This window comes from Urocitellus parryii, chromosome 4 (genome assembly GCF_045843805.1).
Source record: "Urocitellus parryii isolate mUroPar1 chromosome 4, mUroPar1.hap1, whole genome shotgun sequence".
NCBI classification, from domain to species: Eukaryota; Metazoa; Chordata; class Mammalia; order Rodentia; family Sciuridae; genus Urocitellus; species Urocitellus parryii.
Genome location: NC_135534.1, coordinates 52,752,395 through 52,778,797, shown reverse-complemented (window position 1 = coordinate 52,778,797; position 26,403 = coordinate 52,752,395). Strand labels below are relative to the sequence as shown.

The following is a 26,403-nucleotide window of genomic DNA, read 5'->3' as shown; positions in this document are numbered from 1 at the left end:
GTTCTATGTGCAGTGTGGCAGGATTTGAGTCTTTAGACACAAGTTGATAGACACAAGTTAAACCATAATCTGTGTTCAGAAATGGACCAGGAGAGGTGGGGGCAGGGTCCTGGGAAGGGTCCTCCCAATAGGGGCCTGAGGCACCTACATTTCAGCATCCTGCCACTGAAATGGATGTGTGTAACTGTGGCTGCTTCTTGATATGAGAGAGGAAGAAGCCACACAGAATTTCTGTCTGGAGGACTTGCTTCTCCCCAGTGGAGAGGTGGGGAGGGTGTGGGAGTAACTCCAAGGCATCTCAGGAGAGAAGAGATATTTGTCAGCCAGCTGTCCTATCTCTTTCCATCCTTTTTCTTATCGAGTCCTTACAACAGCCCTGTACAGTACCATAATTCCCATTTTACAGGCAAGAAAACTGAACTTCAGAAAGGTGAAGTAATCTGCTCCAGGCATCATGATTACTAGGCACATGTTGTACACAGGGTTCAAGCTCAGAGTAGTCTGACTTCAATCCCAGGTTCTGCTCAATAGTTCGTGATGAGGCCTCTGGAGCATCAGAGAACCAAACATCATCACCAACCACTTCAACCATAACCACCCGCTCCCGAGAAACAATGATGGAGGAGCAGAAGGAGTTCATGAGGCTGAGCCTGTCCTTGACCATCGGATCCACATTTGTTCTGTTAAGCTGCCAATTGTTCAATGTGCCTAGCTCTATTTCAGTTAACTGGTAAACATCACAGGGTTCATCCAGGGTGTTAAGCTGAGTCACATCACGAAGTTTTCCCTTATCTGTATAAAGTCTGAGTAATGAGAGCTGAAAGCCAGTTATGGTCCGGGCCAGGCAGGAGATGCCTCAGCAATTCTGCAGTGGCTGACATGGTGGAGAGAGCAGGCAGGCCAGCAGACTTCCAGGCTGAGTTTCAGCCCTGAGGAGCACAGGCACTGGGAAGTCTCTGGTGTTTTGCAAGACAACATCCCCGATGCCTCTGTGGACACACTGGGAGTTTCCATCCCTCAGGAAGCTGGGTGGCCTGTGGGCTCTGGACACCTGCCTCCACTCCCTGCTTTCTTTTCTTTTCTTTTTTCATTAACAATAGGATAGAATTGGGAGGAATATAAATATTTGTAATATGACCCTGGATGGTTATAGAGCAGAATTTTAAGAAAAAGATAGCAAATCTGGGGTCACCTTGGATCTCAAAGGCCTGGGACACTATTTTCTTGGTCTTGCCCCTGGAGCCCTTTCCTTGACCCCTCCTTCTGGAGCCTCCACATGGGGCCCTTTCTCGGGTTGGCAGGGTTTGGGTAAAGTGAAGGCCTCCTTGGGCCTGCCCTTGGAAGTGCTGTCTGGGGTATGGCCAGCAGGTTCTGAGGCTGGGGCTGGCACTTGGAGCAGCTCAGCTTTGCCAGCCTTAAGGCAGGATTGGAAAGCCCAGGTGGTCCAGGAGCTCCAAGACAGGAGACAGGGGACAGCATAGATGGTGTTGGGCCTCCACCTAGTGCTTTCCGGATACCTCTTCCTGCTTCAGGTGCCCACAATTCCCTCCTCATCAAAATCTAGCCATGCTGCAGTCTTTTGCCTCTGATGAGAGGAGCTGATAATTAACCAGAAAAAAAGGATCCAGGGGAGGACTGGTTCTCCTAATAAAGTAACCAGCCTTTCACGAAGCTGAAATGGTCTCTCTACAACTGTCGTCATGTTTTCCTCTGGTTAAAACATTTCAGTGGTTTCCTATGCACTGACTTTCAAATCTGGCTGCTGACTAGAATTATCTGAATCGTTTGATAAAATACAGTTTCCTGGACTCATCCCATTTACTGAATTGGAATATGGGAATGGGGCCTAGGAATCTGTCTGGCTAATAGCCCTCAGGGGAGACCAGAGCTGGAGAACCCCTGATCCGCAGGTGAAGTCCAGGTTCATTGACACACATATGAGACTCTCTACTGTCTACATATGAACTAACCTCTCTTGTTTGTTCTCCAGCCACTAACACCAAAGTGTCCCATACCTCAGCATCACCTAGTGCCCCAGTTTCCAGAATCTTCCATGTGCTGTCAAAACTCAGTGCCACTCCTGCCTAGAAGGCCATTTCCCCTACCTGTCTCCATGGAAGGCTCTACTCATCCTTCAAGAGCCATTTCATGATCCTCACCAGATCTACCCCTTCTGTCCCATTTCCTTTCAGCATTTAAAATAGTTTAGTTGGGAACAGAGACTTAAGCCTTGTATGTGCCATTTCCTAGCTCTATCTTGAATCTCAGTATCCTCACAAATTGCAAAGAAAAATAGGATGTAAAGTGTATTTATGCAGTGCCTAGTGGGGGCCTAACACAAAATCACTATTGGAACGGTAGCTTTTATTATTATTATTATTATTATTATTATTATTCCTATATTATGATGAGATTCCTCTAGCTCAGAGTTCAAAGAATGGCCTCTTAGCCAAATATGAATGACTGACTGTTTTTGTAAATAAATCCTTATTGGAATATTGCCACGGCAATATTTGTGTATTACCTGTAGCTTTTTTCATACTGAAGGACAGTTGAGCAGTTAAGGCACACAGTATTTAACCCACAAAACCACAATATTTTCTATCTCTATCTTTCATAGAAGTTTACCAACCATGCTGTAATACAATTGCAATTATTTGTTTTCAGGTTGGTCTCCGGTTGGCCGACTGCACTCAAAGGTCTTCAAAGCAGACTCGTACCTCTCCCTCAGAAACCAGTGTTTCTCACCTTTGTTTCCTTAACAATTGATGTATGATTCGGGGTTAGCAAATGTTGAACTGAAGCAAATAATTCTCCAATCTAGTTTAAATGCATATATCTCCAGAGATCCCTTAAAGCAAGACTTCTGGAGGGCCAGGGCTAAAGAAATTGGGAAAACAAAGGACAAATGGGAATTAAAATGAGGCATTTGTGGATCATGGGAAAGAAGAGGTTCATGTGGTGAGAATGATGAAGTGGCTCCTCAAAGGATGAGTAGAGTCTTCCATGGAGACAAGTAGGGGAAATGGTCCTCTAGGCAGGAGTGGCATTAAGGTTTGACAGCATATTGAAGATTCTGGAAACTGGGGCACTAGGTGATGCTGGGGTATGGGGTTCTTTGGTGCTAGTGGCTAGAGAATAAACAAGAGAAGTTGGCAGGCTCAGAGTAGAGTCTCACATTAGTGCCAATGAACCTGGACTCTACCCATGGACTCTCTCCAGCTCTGGCCCTCCTGAAGGCTGTGAGCCAGGCAGATTTCTGGGCTCCATTCACCATGGATCATGGAGCTTTGGTTCTGAGCCTGTCTCCTGCCCTGGGGAAGGAGAAGAGATGGTCTCAGTGCATCAGGGTCTCATTGACTCCTACCACCCAACCCCAGGAACCTAGGCCTTGCAGTTGTAATATTTTCCCTGATGCAGAAGGGACCAAAAATAAATAAGTAAATAAAAATAAAAAGAGACTTCTAGGAAATTGTCTTTTTCGATGGTTAGTGTATTCCCATTTTCTAAGAGGGCATGTGTGCATGGTCCAAATGGTTCAGTGATCCCTATAAATCTTACAGTGGCAACTTGGTCTACCCATTTCTAATAAACGAACTGATTGATAGTTCTCTGGAGAATTACATTTGTTTAGCTTCAACTACCCATAAATTCATATTTTCTGAGAAAAACCTCCTTCTGGGAAGAGAACTAGGATTTCAAAGCAATGAGTCCCTTTCTCTGTGAGATGATTATGAAACCACTCTGTGACCTTGGCTACTTATATCCCTCTCTGGGCCTCACTTTTAGCTTCTGTACAATGACTTTCAGACTTTGTTAACGGACTGGCCTCCCCCAGCTTCTGGTGACCATAGGCAGTGGCCAAACAACAAACAGCGTGGTAGAGATTCTTGCCTCTCCTGTGCCTCTGCACTGTGGTAACACACTGTAGCCCTCCTCAGCAAATATGGACATTCCCTCCTATGGTCCTTTCTTCAGGCTTAAAGAAGATACTTTAGCCCTGAAGCAGATCCTCAGAAGATAAGGAAACCACTGATGTGGAAAACTCTTAGCTGGGTGAAATGGAAACACTGAGCTCTCCCCTGAGGCTGGACAAGAAGCCATGGATGATGGAGGGAGGTCAAAGCCTATTCTTTTGTTCAGCCTCCAGGAGTCAGAGCATACTACTGCCTTTTCAGAAGGGCCTCCCCCAACACCTTACCCTTTACCCTCTTGCAGAAACCCCCATAGGCCCAAATCCTGAGCCTGCAGAGTCCTGTTTATCTGGAGGCAAATCAGTTTTACCAGAGATTGAACTGACTCTTATCAATTTCCTTGTGGGTGATTTATAACTGCCTGTTTCCTAAAAGGGCTTGTGGCCATATGTCAATAAAAACACTCAGAGGCCAAGAGAGTTAAAAATAATGGTTGAAAGAACAAGCAGAAGAAAAAGGGAAATAACTCCATGCTGAGGTGGAATGACTCCTGAGCTCTGGGACTGGAGGGGAATCTAGAGTCCCAGTTCCTGCTGACAACCACTTAAGATCAGCCGCATTTGCTTTTGGCTTCCGAAAGAATTGCAGAGCAAGGATACTTACATCTTTAATCCTCAGAACTGACCCTTAGCTCAAAAGAGCAGAATTGGAATGAGATTTTGCATTTTTTTTTTAACTTATTGATTTTTATTTTATTTATTTATATTTTGTTATTTGTTCTAATTAGTTATACATGGAGATTTTCCATTTCTGAACTTTACAGTTCCCATCATAGAAGCTGTCCTTGTGCAAATGTGTTCCCAGGCTGTTTACACAGTAGGATCTGGAGAGATTTTGCTTTGGTTTTTAAAGCAGGCAGTATAAATAGAGACTCCAGATGTCATGTGCATGTTTGAATCTGATGGCTGGTCATCAGCCCTCCCTGATATGGCATTAGGGTAGACTCTGACTACAAAGAACTCCAGGAAAATGCAAAACCAAAAACCACATCAAGGATCCTTTAGCTCAGGGACAATAGCAGTGGCTGCAGGTCACTCTCATTGAGCAGCCATAGTAAATGTGTTGTTTTATAAATTCTGCAACTAATCAGAACTCAGATCTCTGAAGAACACTAGAAGATTTTTGTTATGGGTTGAATTGTGCTCCTTCTACCCTAATTCTTACATTGAATCCCTAATGCTCAGTGCTTTAGAATATGACTGTATTTGGAGATACAGCCTTTAAAGACGAAATTAAGTTTAAACAGGCCATTAGAATGGTGCCTAATTCAGTCTGACTACTGTCTTTTTTTTTTTTAAAGAGAGAGTGAGAGAGGGGAGAGAGAGAGAGAGAGAGAGAGAGAGAGAGAGAGAGAGAGAATTTTTTAATATTTATTTTTTAGTTATCGGCAGACACAACATCTTTGTTGGTATGTGGTGCTGAGGATCGAACCCGGGCCGCACGCATGCCAGGCGAGCACGCTTCCGCTTGAGCCACATCCCCAGCCCCCTGACTACTGTCTTATAAAAAGAGAAAGTGTAGATGCCCAGAGATGCCAGGATTGTATACACATAGAGAAAAGGCCTTGCGAAGACACAGCAAGAAGGTGGCCATTGATAAGCCAAGGAGAGAGCCTTGGATCAATCACACCTGCTGACACTGTGATCTTGGGCTTCTCCAAAACTGTTAGAAAATAAATTCCTGTTGCTTAAACCAGGTATTTGCTATGACATCCCTAGCAAACTCATACAGCTATTGAAAGAATTTCTTAGCCATATCATATTTAAATTATAGTTTGTTTTAAGCACCTAATCTTTGAAATCAAGATCAATAAATTTTGGAGAAAAATTGCTTTAGTGTTTTCCTAGCCAACAACAAAGCTGTTTTTAGGATCTTTCCAATGAAATAAGAATGCTCTGGACTACTACTTACCTTTGAAGAAGTAAAACTATCTCTATTGGCAGATGATGGGATGATATAATCCACCCCAAAACTATTAGAACTGATAAGCAAGTTCAGAAAGTTTGCCAGACACAAGATTAATAAGCAAAAATCAATTATATTTCTATATACTAGCAATGAACAATCTGAAAGTGAAATTAAGAAAACAGTTCCATTCAAACAGCATTGGAAAGCATAAATTACTTAAGAATATCGTCAACAAAATATATGCAAAAATTATACTGTGAAAGCTACAGAAACATTGTTAAAAGAAAGTCAAGAAGACTTAAATAGATGAAATGTCATTCCATGTTCAGAATACTCAATATTGCCCAGATGGCACTACTTTCCAAACTGATCTACAAATTCAACATGATCCCTAACAAAAATCCTAGCTGCCTTTTTGTTTTTGTTTTTTTTGTTTGTTTGTTAGAAAAGGGTTTTTTTGGCAAAAAAAAAAATGGCATATAGAAAATTTTGATTTCATATGGAAATACAAGGGACCAAGAATAACTTTAAAAAGAAGGAAAAGTGAATGATTTGAAACTCCCAATTTCATAACTTACTATAAAACTGCATTGATATAGTAATATATTATTCTAATAATACAGAGAGACATATAGATCAATAGAACAGAGTTGAGAATCCATAAATAAATGCTTTCGTGTATAGTCAATAGATTTCAACAAGGGTGTCAAGATATTCAGTGGGAAAAGAATAGTCTTTTCAATAGATGATTCCGGAACAACTAAATTTTTAGGTACAAAAATTGATATGATTCAAAAATAGGATAAAGTTGGATCCTTTCCTATGCCATTCACAAAAATTAACTTCAAATAGATCAAACACCCTCATGGAAGCACCAAAAATATAAATTTTTTATAGAAGAACATATGAGTAAATCTTTGTGTCTTTGGGTTAAACAGTGCCTTCTGAAATACAAAATCATAGCATAGGCAACAACAGAAAAAGTACCTAAGTCAGACTTCATCAAAATAAAAAACTTGCCATGCAAAAGATACTATCAAGCAAGTGAAAAGATAGCCCACTTAATAGGAAAAAATATTTTTTAAAAAATTATATAGTAAGGGACCAGTATCTAGAATAAGGACCTTAACAACTCAGTAATAAAAAGACAACTCAGTTTTAAAAATGGGTGCAAGATCTGAACAGTCTTTTCACCAAAGAATGAATATGAATGGTCAAAAGCACAGGAGAAGATGCTCCACATCAGTAGCCATCAGGGAAGTACAAGTTGAAACGAACAATGAAAGACCACTTCACACCCATTAGGATGGCTAAAATTAACAAGCCAGATTACAAGTGTCAACAAGGAAGTGGAAAAACTAGAATCCTTATATATTGCTGATAGAAATGTAAAATGGTGTAGCCATTTGGAAAACAGTTTGGTATTAACTCAAAAGATTAAACAGTTACCACATTATCCACTGATTCTCCTAGGTATATACCCAAGAGAAATGAAAATGTATGATCACATAATAACACAAACACGGTGCGCATAGCAGCATTTTTCATGATAGTCAAAAAGTGGACACAAACTAAATGTCCATCAATGGACATACAAAATGTGGTATATTTCTACAATGGCATTGCAAAGTTATAAAAAAAAAAGATACAGTACTGCTAAAATATGAACCTTGAAATGAATGAAAGGATGAACCTTGAAAACATTATGTCAAGTAAAATAAGCCAGTTACAAGAGACCACATGTTGCATGATTCCTTTTACATGAAATGTCCAAAATAGAGAAATCTACAAAGACAGAAAGTAAGTTAGTGGTTGCTTAGGGCTGGAAGGATGGGGAAAGAAGAGTGGCTATTAATAGCACATGGTTTCTTTTTATGTGATAAAAATGTTCTAGAATTAGATAGTAATGACAGTTGCATAAGCCTCCAAATATACTAAAATAACAGTGGATTCTACACTTTAAATGGGTGAGATGTACCATATATGAATTACATCTTAATAAAGTTTTTTAAATAAAAAATAAACCTTCTGAGAGAGAGAGAAAGAGAGAGAGAGAGAGAGAGAGAGAGAGAGAGAGAGAGAGAGAGAGAGAGCGCTAGGTCATTCATTGTGACCTCTGTGGGTACCATTTTCTCAAACATAGAAGGCGAAAATTAAGCTAAATGATTTCTAAAATCTTCCATTTCTAAAATCTCTGAGTATACATAATGCAGGAGAATACATGAGAAAAAGACTTGGAGTTTGTGTCTAGGATGGGATCATGTGGGGAAAAGAGAAGGAGGAGGAGACAATTAAAAGACTAAAAGAAATAGTATGAGAAGAAGGGACAAGGAACACAGTCTCAGAGAGACAGACTCATGGACCCAAGGAGAAAACACTAGAAAAGAAAGAAACTCACTATGCAGGTACAGATCACTTATCCATTCTCGTATTTAGCCACTATTTACTGAGCACCTACAAAATGTGCAATGGAGTCAACCTGGCTGATGAGCTGCTTAGGCAGAGGTAAGAGGTACAGCAGTGACAGCCATGTACAGATGTACTCAGTGACACAGTGCTAGCCTTCACGCAGCAGTTCAAGATGTTGCGGCAGCACACAGACGATGCATGCATGAACGCACGCGCGCACACACACACACACACACCAACGAAGCACTTCCCAAACCAGAGTCATTTTCGTGGGGTGCACCATTGCTTATCTAAGGCATTTAGAATTCTGCCAGCAAAGACATTGGAGTTGATGTCATGTTTTCACAAGTATGGGTACCAATGGGGATGGCATCCTGTAGTTCTCACCCTGAAGTCTTTATGAAATGAGGCCAAGGACGGGATTCATCCCACAATCCAGAGATTCCCAGTGCGCTTTTCCCTTCATCAGTGAGCACTCAACTGGAAACAGGAATGTGACCTATTGCAAGCACACCAGTGCTCCTCCTCTGGGCTTTCGGCTGGAAACTTCCCAGAACACATTCTGTTCCCTGCTCCTTTCATCCCCTCCAGATGTAGCCAGAAAGGACATCACATGTTGCCCCTTTCCCCTGCCTTGTGGATCCTCTACTGCTGACCTGCACGTGAAACGGAATTTCAGCTCAGAAGTAACTCCGCTTCCCTTTCGGTGCGGGATCCCTGCCAATCAACCAACTCTGAGAAGTCCAGGGAAGTTTCTGGATATTTTTTGCTCTGGTCCCCCTTCGAACTCCAGAGTTAGCTAGAGTCCAAGATGAACGATATTCCTGGGATTGCCTGGAATCCCGTCCTAAGATGGCAGTTCACCCTCTGCGTATGAGCTAGAGAAGGATTCTCTGTGGAAACATCGATGGAGGGTGCATTGGGCACTGGGTAGCAGCATATGTATAGGAAATGCACAGCAACCTGGACAGAAAAGGCCTAGACACTGGCCTGCAGAGTCTGGGAAGGCTGTAGCCCCACTGGGCTGGGAAACAGTCCCTGGGTTCCTGAAGGTCTCCCTGGCTGCCCACCATTTGGAGCAGTAGTGAATTAATGTGATTCAGGCTCCAAAAATAGTAGTCAGAGCATCTAAAATTGCTTTCCATCCTGGGCTGGGCCTGTCCTCTGGGAATGTTAGCATTTCTAAGACATCCCTGTTTACCCAGTATGCCTCTCAGACCTCAACTTCGATCTGGGCCACCCAGATGTCCTCTTGGTTCTGTTTGCTCCTGCCGGTTCCTTCTCTACTCTGCATCACATGCACTGCTTCCCAAATGTGGGAAATTCTTGAAATTTATGCCTGATGCCTAATGTTACCAAGTCAGAGGACTTTATCCTGGCTCATGGCTTAGAAGGGCAGAAACAACCCCTTGGAGAAGTGGCCAGGGTAGCTCTGTCATTGAGTTGTGACTTAATAACAATAATAATAAATTAGGAAAAATGAAGATTGGAGAAGTAGAGTCACCTGGGATATCCCTGAGCCTCTGGCCTGTTCAGAATGCTAAAGGGAGCCATTCCCAAAGGGTCTGGTCTTTCTTAGATAAATTGCTCTGGGATCCCTGGATCTTTGCTCATAAAGAAGACATGCTACTCCATGCACACTCTAGAGCCTCTCCTCATAATGTGCTCTGTGTGCAGAGTGTCCTTTCCTCCCCATGACTGAGCAGCGCCCTTCGCCCTGTTATTTAGTGCCTTCCTAAGGGCGGGGAAGCTGAGTCTTCCCTGAGTTGGTCTGCTCTGAATGCTTTTGAGCAGCCATCTTTGTTCTGGGCAAACTCAGAGATTCATACTTCCCCTCCTTCCCATTGCCCAGGGACCATGATTCCTGGTTGCCTTGCCCACAGGGTAGGAGTGATGCAGAACAAGCAGCCCTTTGCCTCTTGGGAGACTGACCTCTAATTTTCTAACAATTAAGTGCTTGGGATTTATAGCCCCTGTGTGGATTTTCTGATTTAAATGTAGTTTGATGTCTGTGGCCCAAAGAAAAGTGATTTGATCTTTATGACCCTGTGCTTCAGCTCTTCTTTTCTTAGCTGTGTCCCTTGTATTGCATCTCATTGGCCTTACTTTGCCTCCTTAAGAAATGTCAGTACCCCAGAATAGAAAGTTCTGGATGTGAGGGGCAGAGGGAGGAGCAAGCCTGTTTGCTCCATTGTAAAAACAGAGATAACAGTCTCTATTTCAGACTGGCTTAGAGGATGAATCAAATGTTTCAACTGCTTGGAATAGAGCTGGTAAACTGTGGGGATAGCTGCAGCTTTTGCCCATCTTGTGTCCAGTCCCCCTCCTCGTATCAGCAGCATTTTTGACATTCTTGTGCTTGGATAGAGGCGGTTGGCCCTGCTAGGGGAGTGTGCCACTGACACAGGACTGGTCCATCAACTCACCCCAGACCCCTGGCTCTGGTGATTAATCAAGGATGAGCATGTCATTTAGAGAAAGTCAACAAACCAACAAATTCAATCTGGTAACTTTTATTGGAACTTTTGGGGCAGTTCTTGCTGCAGGGATCTGAAATTGCCCTAGACTTCTCAACTATGTGACCCAGAAAATTCTGATAATTTTCTAATATAATTTGCATCTATTTCTGGTCCATGCAAACAAGAATCCTGGCTAATGCACAGTTCAAGAGAGTTGCTTTACCTTCCCCATTCCTTCTGCCCTTTCTCTGGTGGGGCCCTCCTTACCCCCACAGAGATGAAACCACAGCTCAACTCCCTGTCCTCTCTTCCTTATTCATCATCCATCTTCTACCACACTGCTTGCTCTCAAACATTGGCTAAGAGGACTCCTTGACTCCCTACTGCCTAGAGAAGTCCTGACTCCCTCAGCTCTACCTCCAAAGTCTCCTCCTAAATAGTCTCCTGACTACCTACCTAGACATCAAGGTCCTGAGTTCCTCAGCTCCACCTGCAAAGCCTGCCACAATCTGACCCTAATTGTTACAAGAGTTTCTCTCCCATGACCATCTCTGTCAGCCTCATGCACACTGCACCCCATTTATATCAAACTACTCCCATTCTGAAACACTCCCTCCATGTTCTCATGCCTCACCCTTTCCCTGAAAGACCTTATGCCTCTTTCTTACCTACCTGCCCAAATTCCACCTACTCAACTTTCTTCTAAGATTTATTTTACAAATGACCCCAGAAAAAGAAATGCCTCCCTGTCTTGAACTTTCTCCTTTATGTATAGTACCACTGAGTCTATCTTATGTGAGGGTCGTTTATATACATTTTGAGAACAGAAGTATGTCTTACTCATTTCCAGATCCCCTTAGGGCCTTTGTATTGGATTTGCCCCCACAGGCCCTTGGTGACTCTGTCAGATCAGTCCTTACCTTCCATCGGACAACTCTGCATCCCCCACCCCATTCCCTCAACACTTGAGCAATAGGAGCTATCCTTTGTTCATACTTTTTCTTGGCCAGGAACCTTATTTTTTAAAATTATGATAAAATACACATGACATAGAATTTATAATTTTAACTTTTTTAATGTGTACAATCCAGCAGCACTAAGCTTACTGACAATTTTGGGCACCTATCACCACTATCCAGTTCCAGAACCTTCTCATCAGCCCAAATAGAAACCTCATGTCCAGTAAGCAGTCACTCTCCCTTCTCCCTGCACCCAGTCCCTGGCAACCACTGCTTTCTCTGTATATAGATTTACCTGTTCTGGATAGTTCAGATAAACAAAGTCATGCAATATGTAATTTGTGTGTGTGTGTCTGGCATCTTTCATTTAGATAATGTTTTTCAGTTTTATCCACATTGTAGCATGTATCAGAACTTCATTCCTTTTTCTAGATGAATAAAGTTCTGTGGTATGGATACACCACATTTTGCCTATTCACTCATTAGGAGTTAAAAATTTGAGTCCTTTCTACCTTTTAGTTATTGTGACTAGTGCTGCTGTAAACATTATTACACAAGTTTTTGTTTGACCAAAAACATATTTCCAAGTATTTGGGATATATACCTAGGAGTGGGGTCACCCATTTGTATCATGTGGAAATTCTGTTTACCAGGAAGTTGCTATTCTTACTATCTCCATTTCTCGCCAACATACTGGATTTATTTAGCTGACTTCACCTGGAGAGGAAGGGTTCAAGGCTGTCTAGAGGGAGCTATTTCACCTTAACCATCATCCCTCCTGGCATACCTTAAAGGAAGCTCCTGGTTTTCAATACTAACCTCTTATGTTTAGAGCTTTCCATGGCCCAAACTACTTCATGTTCACTATTGGATTCACTCCAACAACAACACTGCAGGGCATACTATTATGTCTGTTTTCAGAAACAGAGGTTGAGATTCAGGGGGGTAAAGTGACTTGGCAAGGTCTCAGCCATTAAAGGTCCAGCCAAGTCTGACACCCCAACCCCATTCCCTTTCCACACTACCATCAGGGCCTTCTCTCCATTTGCTCTCTGTCCAAGGTCATTTGAAAATGATCACCTTTAGAAATCTATTCTAGGATCCACCATTGCTTAGAAATGGCCCTTGATGGGTGACTGGTCAAGATTCCTGAATATATTCTTGTCAGTTGGCACCTCATTTAGAATCAAAACGTTTTTCCTGGGGCATATTTTTGCCCAAAGCAAAGAGACTTTTGCCTTTTGGGGAGTCTTTTGTTCCTTTCTGGAATCCTGGGGTAAACCTCCCTTTTTGATGTCAATAGGAAGGGAAATCTGAACCTGTCCCCCAAGCTCAACCTTAACTCTCTGAATTTTCTCCCATTCTTTCATTCATCACGAGAATGTTCCCTTTACCTTCTTAGGAGGAAACTATCCCTTGGACCAAGGAGACCCCTGACCTCTTTGGAGTAAAAAAGAGGCACAAAAATCTGACATGGTGGAGCTGTGTCCAGCATTCCTGTTGGAGGCTTCTGATCCTTGTCTCCTACATCAACCTGGGATCATGTGATGGTAAAGAATAAAACAAGCAAAAGAGACAACAGGTAATAGCAGAAACTTCCCACTCAGCAAAGACACACTGTGTGCAATGCTTTAGGTAAGTTTACTCAATCCCCTCACTTTCCTATGAGGTAGATAATACTTTGTAAAAAGGAAAAGAGAGGCTCGATGAGGAGCTATAACTTCTCCAAGATAACAGAACTGATGGATGGCCAAGAGGGAATTGAAAACCATCAGAGCCCTTGCTTTCTCCACCTCAGCCCACAGTCTGCCTCCTAGAGAGAAGCTTTCTGGGCTGACCGGGCCCACTTAGAGCCTCCTTAGCAGTTCTGCATGTGGGAAGGACTCTCTAGATGCTGCAAGATCCACCCTACATCCACTCAAGCACAAATGCCCCAGTTAGCTTTTCCCAAAGCATGTTCTAGACAACCCTAGTTCTAGTGATAGGAGCTATGAAAAGAAAGGTTGTGTATCACTGCATTTGGAGATATCAATGTGAGACAGTTCTGTCCTGCAGGACAACTCAGAGCCTTTATGAAGCAAATCCTGTAATATAAGTCTCCAGGAAGGAGCAACAAGATACAATGTTTTCCAATCTTATTTGACCAGACATGTCTTTTTCAAGGAGTATCTCAAAGTGGAGATCAGTCCGGGTGTCCTAAACCCTTTAGGGTTGGAGGCCATCTAGAGGTGAGAAGGTAGAGTGGTTACAGCCTGGAGTCACATGACTAATTCTTGACAATAAACCATGTCACCTCTGGGTGAAAGCCCTGAGAGCTGGTGCCTCCAGCATCCCTCTCCTCCTCTGCAGAGATGACTCTGGAGGCCATACCGTGGGAAAACTGAAAGATTCGTTGGGAGAATTAGCTCCCTCCCCTGGGTCTCACTTTTCCTGGGTTTCACTCCTTCCCCTGGGGTCAGGGAAACTGGGAGAGCATTGGTTGAGTAAGGGAAGAAAAGGGCTGAGGCAGACAGGAATTCTTGGCATTTATATAGCCATTTAATGATGGACATGTCTTCCATATAGGATGCTCTACCATGAGACTTCTTGCTATAATTTGGTGGAACAACCTGTGTCCTGTGATCCAGGTCTTTCCAGTATACCAGAGTCAGTGTATAGGCAGTGAACTTCCAGCTGTAAGGTGCAGATGGTCAGCTGGGGTCTAGTTAAGGTGCAGGGTGTGATGCAAAAGATCTGAGGCGGTTCTAGGAATTCTGCATCTCTAACCTGCTTCCAGGTGATGCTGATGCTGCTGGTCCCTAGACAACATACTCTGGAAAAATAAGCTGGCAGGGACAGGGCTGTCAATCCAATGTGCAGTAGGAACAGGAATGAGGGCCCAAGAAAATGTTTCAATTCCAAAATTTGAAGGAAAAAACAAACAAGCTTTTAGGTCAAAGAAAACATTTTAATAGGTAATGGTAGTATATTTATCTTCCCACCAGCACAATCATAAAATAAAATTTTTAGTGTTTTCATAAGGAAGAAGGGATCCATGAAGGCAAAAGTATCTGGGGACCCACAAAAATACTAGTGGGAGTCCAGGGATGGGGCAAGGAGTGGTAGGAGTGGTTCTGCCACTTAACACTGTAAAACCCAGAGAATTCATGAAAGGCTACCTAGATACCAGGCTCCATGGTCCCCCAGGGCGGATCAGAGAAAGTGCTGTGCACTTCTGTTGGTGAGCTGCTTGAGTAGTTTCCTGGGAGTCCTCACATTCACCAGATCTCCTCTATTTAGGGAGTTCCAAAGGGCACCCAAGGCCTCCTGGAGCCCCCTCCCCTCAAAGTAGGATGCCTATGATGGTCATCCCTTCTAGGACACTGACCTCCCTGTCGATGTCCCCACCACCTACTCCAGAAGGCACACCCATCTGCTCCCAGAGCTGGAGGCTTGAAGCAGCTGGTCCTATAACACAGGGAGCAGGGACCAGTTTTTAGCAGCTGCCTTTGTTAGTGACAAAAAGAAGACCATAATTTCTGATCTGAACAGTAAATGTCTAAAGCAAGAATCAAGAGACTCTTGCTTTAACCAAAAAAAAAAAATGAGTAGACATGCCCTTCAGCAGAAATACTGTCTTAAAAACAATCCCTTCCATTTGCTTTGGACCTGATGTCAGTTCCAACTGTCCCCAAGACACTGCAGTGGCTTTTGGAGAATGAACAATTACAGAGACCCTTCTGACATACCTGCAGTCTCTCCCTTGTCACGGACCCAGTGTCTGGTGAAATTATTGCTTTGGGATGGCCTCAGTCATGTGATTGTTGGGGTGAATTCCTGGACCTTGGAGAATGAATGGTTCACAGATGAGGAAACTGAGGCCTCAGAAAAGAGAATTGATTTACTGAAGTCACAGCATGAGTTGGAGGCAGAGCCAGGCCTAAAGTTTGGAACCCCTGTCCAGGTGCTGGCTTCCCTTAATACCTCTCTGTAAGCCTATCTAACTTTTCTGAAATTTTATTGGCCCAGCCTCTATTCCCTCTTGGCCTGGTAAACTCCCAAGTGCAAATTTCTCTCGTACTCTGCACCAAAGTCAATAAAGCCTTGGCTCTGGAACGTTCCAACTGTGTGGTCCCGAGTGAATTGCTAAGCCTCAATTTTTCTCATCAGTAAAACAGAGATATTATTACTGCCTATCTCTGAGGATGTTGCAAAATATGAGATGATATATGTAAAGCACTTAACGTGGTTTTTAGCTGGTGCTCAATAAAGGATAGCTGTTATAGTAATAATCATCAATACAGTATTATTACTCTTGTTATTGTCATGTGAAACAAGTCCCAACAGATTTCAGCAAGTGGAACCTTCCCTTCCAGGCCTCTGAAAAGTTAGTCTTTCTTTGTGTGCGGAAACAACTTTTGTGCTTTCCAATTGTAGGAACCAGGATATAAGAATAATTTACCTTGTATTTGGGGACCTAATGCACCAGATGCTTGAGGTCCATCAGCAACCATATTTTCCTCTACCAGGCCCAGCAGGCCTGAGAAGAAGTCTGCCTCCAGATTAGGGAAAATCCTGTGGACCCCAGACCTGTTGGGACTGTTGGCCATACACAGAGACAATAGCATATAAGGCTGTGCTCCAATGTATTCACAGGTGAGAAACCCACACACAAATGAACACCATGAGTTATTTGTTGAAATCACACAAGAGGTTTTCTATGTATGTGCTGAGGAATCAGGGGGCTTGCTGGACCTCCAGGAGGCAGGACAGAAGGGCTGTTATAAGTTAACAGGTCCATGACATCCTTTGAAGACACTTTCGTTTTTAGAAATTTCCCCTTCTTAGAAGAAACCCCTATATACCAGGGATGATCCTCATGGCCACATCTGTGTCCTATGATACTGACCACTGATCATGGCTATAATTCCAAACTAGGTGTATCAGGATCTTTTTCCTGAGAACTAGGACAGAAATTATGAGCCATTGGAGCCTGGACAAGCTAGACCTGTGTCGCTGAGCAGTGATCTGCATAGTGGAGTTTATATGCCAAGGAATACAAGATGGTTCAGTGAAACATAGGAAGAAAATTCCAAACTGCTATTTCTATTAAAAAGTTAAAAAAAAAAAGGGGGCTAGGAATGTGGCTCAGTGGTAGAGTGCTTGCCTAGCACTTGTGAGGCACTGGACTCCATTCTCAGCACCACATTTAAAAAAATATATATATATATAATATATATTATATATTTAAGATATATATATCTTAAAGTAAAAATAAAAGTAAACTTGCTTAATATTCAATGAAAACATTGGCAATGGTGCCCTTATTCACTCTGTATGTTGAAAGGTCACTTTCATGTCCAGTTCATGAGACATTCTAAGGTCTCAGAGGGAAATCCACAGTGGAGCCACTGATACAGCTCCTATGTGTTCATTTGCTTTTAGTGCAGGGTGACACAGTCTGTATGTAAGTGAATGGATTAGTGAAATATATTTACCTAGTTTTAATCAAACCAACCACCAGAACAGGCAATTGGCTTAAAAGACTCTCTGCCAAAACAGAGGAGTGAAGATACTGGTGCTGGTGATAAAAATGACAACCAACCTCAAACATCTTTACAAACAGGTGGATAAAATAGAAATTTTAGCATGTTGTTCAGAAAGTAGCCATATTTCCCTTCCACATGAGCTGGTTTTTCTCTGCTTTCCCTCCCTCTCTCTCTGCCTGCCCTGTCAGAGAGCCACCCCCCCCCCCCCTCCATGTTCCAGGATGACACCTGTGGACGTATCACCTGGCCTTCCTTGCTGGCTCTCTGAGTTTGACCAATGGACAAGCAGGATTGGAGGAGAGGGAGGCTGGGGCTTTCCTGCTGTCCCTCCTTGCTTTAGCACTACATCTCTGGCAGGAGGTCTGGGGGCCTGCATTCTTCCATAACCACAGCTTATTTTAGAGAAACCCTCTTCCCTGGCTCCAGAACTCACTGGCTTCTGGTAACACAGTGTCTTTCTCTTGTCCTCCCAGTGAGGCTGGTAATGACTTCCTGCTGTTGCAAGTTTGGGGCTTCTGGGCATCATCCCTTGTTGGCTCCCATACCTCTGTCAACTGTCAAAGTCTCTTGAGCCATCTGACTTGGATTTGGTTCCTTGCTGGGAACTTGACTGACAAAGTGTCTCTTTCAGCCGTGACAGTTATTAAAACCAGGGGTTATTCAAAGTGCCAAACCAAGATTTTCAAAATAATGAAGCAGGATTTATCACATGTCTTTTACTTTGGGTAAAGCAGAAAAATTATTGGCACTGTTAAAAAAATAAAAGGCATGATTTTCAATATTATTTATTTTTCTCATTCTAAAAAAAATTCTGTTTTATGTCTTATAAAATATTTTATAAATTGAAACCAATAGACATTCGTTTGAATGCATGATTAATTTTTTTTTAAACAAATAAGATGCACCGTTAAAAAAACAAAAACTTGAAGCTCTCTGCTCCAGAGAAACTGTTGGCAACTTCCCACTGCGGGCTGAGCTGTGCCAGGTCCTGCCTTCCTGAGGCTTGGCTGACTACTTCATTCTTGAAGTCTCTGGAATACCTTCCAAAAATCAAAACTTTCTCTTGAGTTAGCCAGTGTAGGTTTCTGATACTTGGTAACCAAAGAGTTTTAACCAACAAAGGTAGAATCTAATAAATTTCTGTGTCCTACCTGGGAACAGGCCATGTGGATACCACCAAATAAATTCTAGAGTATTTTCCCTATAGCAAAAAAAGAAAAGGCTCATCTATACTTCTAAGAAGAGAGATGCCTCTCAGGCTTTGGAGGAGTCTCTCTGATATGAGAAGAGATGGCTCATCAGAACTGTCTACCCACAACTGAAATCTTTATCTCCAAGGCTTTTTGATTATGAACACAGTCATCTCCCACAATACATTGGCACACAGACACTTAGAACTGTGTCTATGGTGATGCTCCTTAGGAAGCCAGTTTCCTCCTGACAAGCCCCAGCTTCGTCTTCATCTTCTAACCCACCTTAGGATCAGTTGGGCCTCAGCTGGGAAAGAATTCCAGGAGGCTATTACATTCTTTCTACCAGGAAGCCAATCTCCAAAGAGATTGAAAATATCGAGACAAGACAGCCCTTCAGGAAACCTGACCATCTAAGACCCATGTGCCTGATGTCCATCCAGACCCCAATCGTCACATCATCATTATTATTATAAAACATAGTAATAATTATTATTTTCATTGTTTAAAACACATGTATAAGTGCTTTAGATACAATGATCCATTCCATCTTCATGACAACCCTTTGAGCAGTCATAGCACTATCCTCAGCCCTACTTTAAAGGTAATGGTAGTGAGACAGAGAGAGGTTAGATCATTTGTTCATTAGTAAATTGTGAAGCTAGGATTCGAACCCGGCTCAACCACTGCTCATGACTGCCTTAGGTGACCTTGACAATATTTATGACCTTGGTGAGCCAAGACCATGATTTCAGACTCATGACATAGGGCATGGTATTTCTTGTCAGTAGAAAGTTCATGGCTAGATGTGTTTTCCTTCTCAATAGAGGAAGGATCTTGTTTGTGAATAAGTTTATGAGACCTGATAAAGACTGTCACATACTGAAAGAAGACAAAAGAAAGATGCAAAGCAGAGCAGGCTTAGGGGGCAGCTGTCCCAAGAGCTCAGGGCCTCTGTTTGGGCAGCACTAGGGCCTCCTGGACCTTGTTCCTATAGGATCAGGACCAAAGGGCTGGACTTATTCACTCTGTTCTGTGGCCCAGTGTGTAAGCCACAGAGAGATGCAAAGAGTAGGGAGTGTGGGAGCCTGATGATTGTAGGTTTAACTCTCCACTCTTCGCTTACTAGTTACTAATTAGTGGTCCTGGATAAGTAGCCCAACCTCCTAGAGTCAGTTCACTCATGGACCTTAACAGCTAACATATGGATTTAGTGCATTATTTTACCTAAAATGCCTGGCACATACATTGTGCTCCGATAATTGTGGTTCTGTTCCCCTGTCCTCTTCACTTACTTGTGTAAAGTAACCTAGAAGGAGGGGTTAAAAGATCATTTGCTTCCTTGTGTGGAAATGGAACTAATGGAACTTCTTGAAAAAAAAATAATCATTCCAGATCCTTCCAGTTCGGTGCTTGTGTTGTCTGAGGAAGGCCTACCCCAAACAACTCTCTCCCACCCCAGCAGCATCTCCAGAGGAGAGAGGATGAGGTTCTTTCAAGTGGGAAAGGCAGGAGCTGGGGCTTCACATGGTCCCATCTCTCACTAGGGTATAGCACAAGTCTCACCAGGTATTGTCACCTGAGAGGACTGCTTTGCAACTGGCCTTGGACCAGGTCATTACTGTACTTCCCAAGAGGGATGGTTCTGAGAGAACCCTCGGGCACATCAGCGTGAACGGTTCAGCTCTTTCCGTAGGGAACACACCATCTGCTCTGCTCCTTCATGCTTCCAGGTTCAAAGGGCCTTGCCTTCACCACAGGGCACCACAGAGAAATGGGGATACATCTGCTTAATACACTGTTAGAAGGCCTGCTTGCCCGCCAATGGACCCACATTCCCCAAGCCCAGTTTTACCAGTCATGTGGGGGTATTGGTCCCTGAATCTCAACAAGCCTCAAAACATAAGGTAAGCAAAGAGGTTATTTACTGGGTCTCTTTAAAGACTCCATCAGGTACCAAAAGCCAATCATCTAGCAAATAAGTTCCCCATTCTCCTTGGGTGTCTATAGAGATACAAGTAGTGCCCAGGATTATGGATGGTCAGAATTTCAAACCCAGTGAGAAGTCTCCTTGATGGAAACTCTGGTGGTGGATAGAGGAATGCTAGGAATCATAATAGTTGTTGTATCCTGGGTGCCAAGAACAGATACTGGACTAAGGGATTTAACCATGCAAAGTAGACTCTGTATCACAGGAGAGGATCCTGAGTCTCAGAGAGATGGGTGCAGCTTGAGGTATGTAGCTGCTCAGTGATGGCACGACGTGGTCTGTCCAGGGCCCACACTTTACACCAGGGAGCTGTGATGGCTCCCGCGTGAGGCAGCAACGAGGGAGGAGCTGGTGGACACTAAGCCCATCTTCCCACTCAGCTCCAGTGTATATTTGGCCACACCTGTGTGAGTAAAGCCAAGGGCGTCTTCAGGCTTTCTCCTGAGGAACCAGGGACCTGGGGTTCTCTGGAAACATCCTCCTGTCAGCAGCAGAACTCTCTATAGCTTCTGTGTCCCTTCCCAGCAGAGCCACTCTGGGGACCACATCCTGATCTTCTAGCTAGGCTGTGAGTGGTGTGTGGCCTCCTCCCTCCCCACCTCTCCCACTAGCCCATGGGTCTCTAAACTTCCTTTGGTTTTACCAGGGCAAATCAGCTTTTCCCTCACCTCCTCTTACTGATGCCCCAATTCTACCAAGCCATGTGTCCTAGATTTGCATACGGCTCTCACATTATTTGCCACATCTGTGTTCCACTTATATATTTATTTATTTAATATCCTTTAATTTCACTAGTGTTGAGTCAGAAATCCAAGAGTGAAATCCCAGCTCTGCCTTTTACCAGCTTTGTGTTGTTGGGAAACTCCTTACCTCTCTCTGTGCCTCAGTTTCCTCATCTGTATACCGTGGGCAATGCTGGTAACTACTTCCACGGGTTGCTTTGAGGGCTAAATGACCTATTGCAGGTAAAGCATGAGAACAGCACCTGGCACACAGCAAGCACTTAATACATATTAGCTAACATCACCACTACCTTGATTTAAAAGGGAAACTTTGGGCTGGGCATATAGCATGATGGTAGACTGCTTGCCTAGCATGTATGTGCAAGGCCTTGGATTCAATCCCCAGCCCCACAAAAAAAAAAAAAAAAAAAAAAAAAAAAGGAAACTTTATGTCCCTGTCTCACATGGAAAAATCGGTACCACTTACTACAAATAGAGAGTTATGGTAAAAATAAATGTAATGAAAACAGTTATTAAATTCTTGCTATTGCCTACCAGACTACATGCCAAGAAGGAAGACAAGCAAGTGTCAGAAGGATGTTAAGGAACACTGGGCTCAAGGGAGGGCCACTAACTTCCAAGTCTTCCCAGACCATCTTTTTTTTTTTTTTTTTAAGCACTAAAAGTCTGGGGCAACTCTTATTCCCCAAAAAAAACCTGAACAGCTGGTCACTGGATCTCCAATAGAAAATTCGTCCTTGACAGGAAGGACTGAAAACTCAAACAAAATACTGTCTTACCGTGTGATTTTGGGTGTTTGAGGCTGGGCCAGCATCTTATAATCATCTTGCAGAACAAGCCCACATCATGGCCATGCGGCACAAGCCCACCTCTGAGAGCAGAGTCCCCCAATGCTGCAAATATTGGGAAGCTGTCACATTGCGTGTGTCAGTGAGATAGTCCTCAAAGGAAACCCACATTTGTAAATGCCAACCACAGGAAGAATGGTCAAACTGTTACACAACTAAAATTACTCTATGTTATACAACTATTGCAAACTCATGCTTGGAAGAATCTTTAATGATGTGGAAAAATGATTATGATTAGATGTTCAGTTTTTAAAAGGCAGACTTCAAAATCAAGTTGCCAATAATACTTGAGTTTTGTAAAGTATAGAGAAATTTAAAGAAAGAAACATACCATAATAATAATAATAATAATATTTTCCTGAGTGATGGGATTTTTCTGGAAAGTTTTTAAACCCTTTATATTTATTCTGAGTTTATTATTTATATCATTTCTGCATTTTCCAAGAATGTTTAGCAAGGAATATATGTTACTTTATGACCAAAAAACTTGTGAGCTGGATGTGATGATACACACCTATAATCCTATTGGCTCTGGAGGCTGAGGCAAGAGGATAGTGAGCTCCAAGCCAGTCTCAGCAACTTCATGAGACCCTGTCTGCTGGAGATGTGGTTCTGAGGTTAAGCACTCCTAGGTTAAATCCCTGGTACCAGAAAAGAATTTTAATAAAAATTAGAATTTAAAAAACAGTACTAGGAAGAATGTAACAGCATAGCAGCACTGACTAAGCCTTGCTTTAATAAACATTTTGACATCTGTTGCTGGCTGGAAAAGGCTTTCTGTCTGTCTAATTTACTGTCACCTGATTTCTATCTCCCTCAGAGAAGGAAAAGGTGGGGGCTTTCAAGGTTACAACAGGTGTCACCTCTGCTAAGTCTGGGTCTGAAGGTTCATCAGATGAGGAGGTTGCCCTGAGCTGTCATCTGAACTCAAGGTTCTAAAGGCAAGCATGATATTCCCTTTCCTTCTATTCTTGCTTCTCCCATGATCTGGTCTGTGACACTCAATAATTGCCTCTGAGACCCGATTCCCTAATTATAGTGTGACATCTAACACAGAAAGTGCCAACCAAGGCAGCCTGAGCTGGAATCCCTGCTCACCACCAGCAGCTGTGTGTGCCTCTCCTTGAACCATGGCATCCTTAACTCTAACCAGAGGATTGAATAAAAGATCTTGCCACAAAGTAGAAGCTCAATTAATATCAGTTTTCTCCCCTCTTTCCTTTTGCATTCACTACACCAGAACTCAGTTCTCCATCTCCTTCTTCTCACTCAAATAGCTCCTGAAGGTGCAGGGGCAGAGTCTTGCAGCTCAAAGCTCTCTCTCCTCCATCCACATGGGCCTCTGTTCCTTCTTGGGCATCAAACAGAATCTTGCTGACCATGAAGCCACAGTGAGGATGGGTGAGGTGCAGCCCAGTGTCTCTGTGGGGCCATGCAGGAGAGGTGGCAGGATAGGGTGGATAATTAGAGACCCTACCTTGCATCCCTTCAAACCAGACTACAAGAATCTGGTCATCAGGAACATGTGCTTAATAAACCCAGGACCTTCATTAACCAGGACACATTTTATTATCATTTTTGTCTATTTATTCAACCAAAAATAATTGATCTCAAGCACTTATCATATGCTCCTGCTGGTGTGTGTGATCCATCTTCATTACGAAGGTGAAGAGGAAAGACATGCCCTCTGTTTAGAAACCAGAGAACCATCCGGGCAGCTCAGGTAAGGCGTTTCATGCTTACAGAAACCCTCATCCCAGAACCAGCCCTGGGACCCCTTTGGAATTCAGTTTCAAGTAGAAAGTGTCATGCAGCCCTAAATAAACTTACCCAAGATACTATTTAGATCTGTTCTGCTGCTTGGTGCCTGGGTGAGCTTGGAAAAGTCACTTAACCCCCTCCAGCCCCAGTGTCCTCACCTGCAAAACTGAAGTAAAGATCCATCTCTGCTAGCATTGCTGTAAGGGCCACATGGCCCCACCTGTGACAGCCTCACATGCAGTATGTTGGAAGAGCATCTGTGCTTCTCCCGCTGTCCTCTCAGAAATGGAGCCAAGCAGAGGTGAACAGGGCTGAGGTGGTCGAGACCAGAGCCTCCAGAGATGGGCTGCCTGGGGTCACATGCCTTCTGTGTGACCTCTCTGAGTTATGAGGATAGTGATAATAATCCCTGCCTTGTAGGGTTGTGGGAATGGTATATGGGAAGGGCTCAGAGCAGTGTTCATTGCATACGTTTCCTTCCTCTCCCCACAAAAAATATGCTTATGAGGATAATTGATCATGTTGTAACAATTAGAATGGAGTTGTCCTTCCCAGATGATCTTAGAGAGTACACGGAAACACCTCACTTACCACCAACCGTGGAGGAAGGGACCTCAGCTGTGAATACAAACAGCCATCTCCGATGCATGCGCACGCGCACACACACACACACACACACACACACTCACACACACACACCACTGAATCGTGGACCAAACAAACATGACAATGACAACTGTTTTGTCTATTAGGTAAAAAATTACAATACACCATTGGGGACACTCAGTTGTGCTGAGGAGCAGGAGCACTGGGATGGGAATCACATAGGCCAGGGTTCAAATCCTAACTGCTCTTTCTTGGTAGTATCACCTTGGTCAAATCACTTAACCTGAGTTTCCTCCTCTATCAAAGAGTTGGGGTGAGGGGTAGGTAGCTCCACCTGCCACACAGGCCCATCAGCACCCCCTGATAGGGGCAACACTGTCCTGGGCAGGTTCTGCCTCCCTGGCGCCCCCAGCTTGGCAGATCTGGGCAGCTTCCTCCTTTTCCCTGCAGAACACCCAGCTCAGACAAGCCCTGGGGCTGCTTCACTTCCCCTGCCACTCCAGAGAGCTGCCTGAAAAGTGTAAGCGAACAGCAGCTGGAGCTCTGGCAGTTGGGAGAGCCAGCCAGGGGTCCAGGACCTGCGCTGCTGTTTACGCAAACTGCAGAGCCTCTCCAGCTTTTACAACTGTTTAATGCGCAGGAGGGATGGGGCAGCTGGGCCTCTCTCTGGCCTCTGGCTTCCCCGGGCTTTCCCTTTGCAGAAAGCCAGTCTGAGTGCAGTTCACTCTAGGAATAGCTTCAACACGGGCCCCTGGAAGGGAGCAGGGCCAGGGCACAGGCCCAGACACATGTACCTCTCTAAGGAACAGGGAAAGGGCACGGGAGGCGGGGAGAGTTGGAGACAAAAGGAGAGATGGGGCAGAGATAAAAGCAGAGGTAGTGACCAGAACAAAGGACAGGAGGGTCAGGGACAGAAATGCCACAGGGCCAAGGATGGAGGTAAAATGGGCCAGTACAGAATTCGCATACACAGAGGCACAGGAGGACAGAGGAGAGACACAGGAAACACAGAGGAGAGAAAACCTTGCCTGGCAGTCTTGCATAACCTCAAAACCCCCCTCTATTTCCACAAAGAGGCCCACATGAAAGCTTGGAATGGGAATCTCTAGTAAGAAGTCACATCCTCACCCCAACATGTGCATATTTTCCAACAGCCAACAAAAGGGGCATAATTTAGCTAAGTTAGTACCAGCAAGGTTCACTTCTTATTTAAGGCTTAAGACAGCAACAATAAAAACGCTCAGCTGAAATACCACCCAACAAAGCCAGCTCCCCTGGAAAGTCCAAGTTCAGTGCCCCCTCCCAGCACCCTGTACCTTTAAGGAGGAGAAGTTTCCCTCTGCTTCCCTCTCAGCTGAAGAGGCAGGTTATTCTAGGATATAGCAGTGACTTACCTAAAACTGAGTTATTCCCCTTTCCTCCTCTGGCCAGCCTCTCTTCACTCTGGGGAGCTTTTACCATTTAAGGTCAATGTTACATCTGGCTCTGGAGCTCCGAGCTGAGAAGCCGCTGGCTGCAGAGGGCCGCCCGCCTCCTCTGAGAGGGGCTGGGACTTGGAGCCAGAGCTCCTCTGCAGCCTGGCTCTTGGGGTCTAAAGGCAGGGGATGCCTACCCTTTCGCTCAGGGCTCTGGGCACGCAGGGCCTGTGAGGTAGCCACTAACCCCAGGCCCCTCCCATGGCACCCACACAGCAGATGGCAAATGCCCATGGGTAGCTCATGCTGCTGGACACTGTCCTGGTCAGATAGGGACTAAGGGGACTCTGCAGACCCGCCTCCCAGCCTGGATTCTCTGGCAAGCATGTGAGCTGGGATAAGACCCTGGCCCAGCGCCAGGAGAGACTGAGAATGTTTCCTGTCCCAGGAATTTGGGAGCGGGAGTTGCTCCTACCTTAAACCCTTGGGATTACCAGAGCCAAGGGACTAGGAGATTCTGCTAAATTCAGACCTGGCATTGGCCCCAAGGGCCAGTCCCTGCTCCTCCATTTAACAGCCCTGTGATCTTAACATCGTGGATCCTCAGTCTCCT

At 44.0% G+C, this 26,403-nt stretch overlaps 1 protein-coding gene across 2 annotated transcripts in view; it reads right to left on the bottom strand.

The window, feature by feature from the left end:
• The window catches only part of Irag1 (inositol 1,4,5-triphosphate receptor associated 1), a 126,210-nt gene extending 100,104 nt beyond the window's left edge, over nt 1–26,106 (bottom strand). Inside the window, exon 1 of one of the 2 annotated variants that reach the window (XM_026395897.2) lies at nt 25,770–26,106. The gene's annotated coding sequence lies outside the window, so the exon portion shown is untranslated. The other variant, XM_026395898.2, reaches the window with a different exon arrangement.
• Nucleotides 26,107–26,403: the final 297 nt, after the last annotated feature.